Raw genomic sequence first — 2599 nt, forward strand, 5'->3', positions numbered from 1 at the left:
CGAGGCAGATGGCCGCCCACCCTGAGCCATGGTTCTGCTCGAGGTTTCTGCCTCTTAAAAGGAAGTTTTTCCTTGCCTCTGTCGCCTAGTGCTTGCTCTTGGTGGGAACTGTTGGGCTTCTGTAAATAACATCATAGAGTATGGTCTAGACCTGCTCTTTTATGAAAAGCGCTGTGTGATAACTGTTGTTGTGATTTGGCGCTATATAAATAAAACTGAATTGAATTAAAATGAATCATCAAAAACGAAAAACAGGCCATTTTTAATTGTTTTTTAGTTTTTTGATTCTGACACCAAAAACGGATATTTGGTATTTTGAAAAAAAAACTGTATTTTCGTTTTTGAATTACAAATGAATTACGGATTATCCAGAGATACACAGACCCAAAGCACCTGTAGGACCAATACGCCACTGTGCACAACAGTGGAATCGGTTGTGCATGGAAGCTAGCTGCTGAGAAGCTCCAGTGAAGATAAATCAACGTTGTAATCCTAAAAACTAAAGTAAAAAGCTAATTTAATGAAAGCAGTTTACTCCTCCCTCCTCCCTTGAGCAAACGGCGTAGTTGTCAGAGCATTATCCGACCGACTACGGGGGTTTATTTGTCCAAAAGCTGGAGCGCTGCTCCCTGCTCCTCTCCCCCAAGTTTAGCAACTCTCAGCTGGCCAGGAGATTTTCAATCGCCTGCTCTGCCTGGCCCTCTCCACAAAACGCTCTGAAGCTGTCAGTGACGTACAATCTCACCGTTGATTGTAAGATTTTAAATTGGAAAGCATCCCAACAGCAACGTTTAATGTCTGCAATGCAAGCATTTTGCAAGGTGGTAGTAAAGCATTAAAAATATTCAACTTGAGTTGATTCTGCTCTATATGGAGCTGCTTAGAGGGGAGCTCAGAGTTAATTTTAATTAAATTAACTTTTTAACTATTTTAATTTTGGGGATTAAAAAGTGAATTTATCTTCACTTGTGTTTCTCAACCTGTCTGCTGAAGCAATCCACCGAGTTGCTCTGTGATACTACTTATTCAGAGACCGGACAAAACAGCAGATTGCTTGGAATAAAATAAGCAAACAAGCTGAACTACCTGGTAAGTTCTAATAATATATCTGTAATTTTATTCCAGCTATCGTTGTACTTGGTTATGAAACAAGTTAGCATAGCATGATCAATCCGAACGCCAACCCGCTCTACCTCCTGAGCCACAGCCGCCCCAATGCGTGTTCCAATCCACACAAAGCAATGATTATATTGATTATATTGCTTGTCTCTATATCTCTTACTTACTTACTCTCAAGTAAAGGTAAAGAAGTACACCTATATATATATATTTAACACATATAGCTATAGCATTTAGGCATGTAGTCAAGACAACTTGCTGAAATTCAAACGGAACTTCGGAATGGGGAAGAAAGGGGATTTAAGTGACTTTGAATGTGGCATGGCCGTTGGTCGGGTCCATAAATTAAGTGCTTTGATGTCAGAGGTCAGAGGAGAATGGGCAGACCGATTCGAGATGACATAAAGGCAACAGTAACTCAAATAACCACTCGTTACAACCAAGGTATGCAGAATACCACCTCTAAACGAACAACACGGTGAACCTTGAAGCAGATGGGCTACAGCAGCAGGGGACTGTCAGCTAAGAACAGGAAACTGAGGCTACAATTCACACATGCTCACCAAAACTGGTCAACCTGTTACAGTGTCCTTAGTCTTTGATCTCTCCAGTAAACATGTCCTAAGTCCCAGTTCCCAGCACAGATAGCCACAGATCAGACGTGAGCCCCCACAACAAGGCCTCACCAATCACATAAAGATAATAAGACTAGAGAAGTGTTCAAATCAAGGCAAGGCAAGGCAAGTTTATTTGTATAGCACATTTCAACAACCAGGTAATTCAAAGTGCTTTACATAAAATATAAAAGCAACAGGGAAATATAAAAAAGTTTAAAAGCAACATAGGGAAATTGAAAAAATACACATTAAAAAAATAATAAAAGTTACAGTGCAGTGTATAATCAGGGTCAAAAGAGTTAAATGGAAAATTAAAACAGGCTGAGGGGTTTTGAAAAAGAGAATAAACAGAGAAGTACATTTAATCTACTCTCTCTAGCTAGTCTGTACTCCATAGAAATCTTTGGGTCCACTGAAACTCCAAAAACCCTCGGACAATACAGAGAAACCAGGACATGTCTGTCCGCAGGCCACTTTGATCCAGTTATACTCTGGACCCACCTTACAGGTGGACAGAGGTTCCTGCAAATCACTCAGGCACGAGATTTAAGACCACTTCCTTCACTCTGTTCAATCTCACTCTCATTATCTTTTCACTCAATTACCTACTCATTTCTCACCGTGTAAATATTAAATTAAAAGCAATGGTAAAAAGCTAAAAACAAAGAAAAAGAAAACAGGACAGTAAAAGTTACAGTGCAGTGTAAGTTGTCAATCTACTAGTTAAAGACAGTGGTAAAAAGTATAATCTTAAATATTTAATTAAAAGCTATGGTAAAAAGAAAAGTCTTCAGTCTTAATTTAAAAGAACTGACAGTTTCAGCAGACCTGCAGTTATCTGGGAGTTTGTTCCAGATATACGG

Source organism: Micropterus dolomieu, linkage group LG02 (genome assembly GCF_021292245.1).
Source record: "Micropterus dolomieu isolate WLL.071019.BEF.003 ecotype Adirondacks linkage group LG02, ASM2129224v1, whole genome shotgun sequence".
NCBI lineage: Eukaryota > Metazoa > Chordata > Actinopteri > Centrarchiformes > Centrarchidae > Micropterus > Micropterus dolomieu.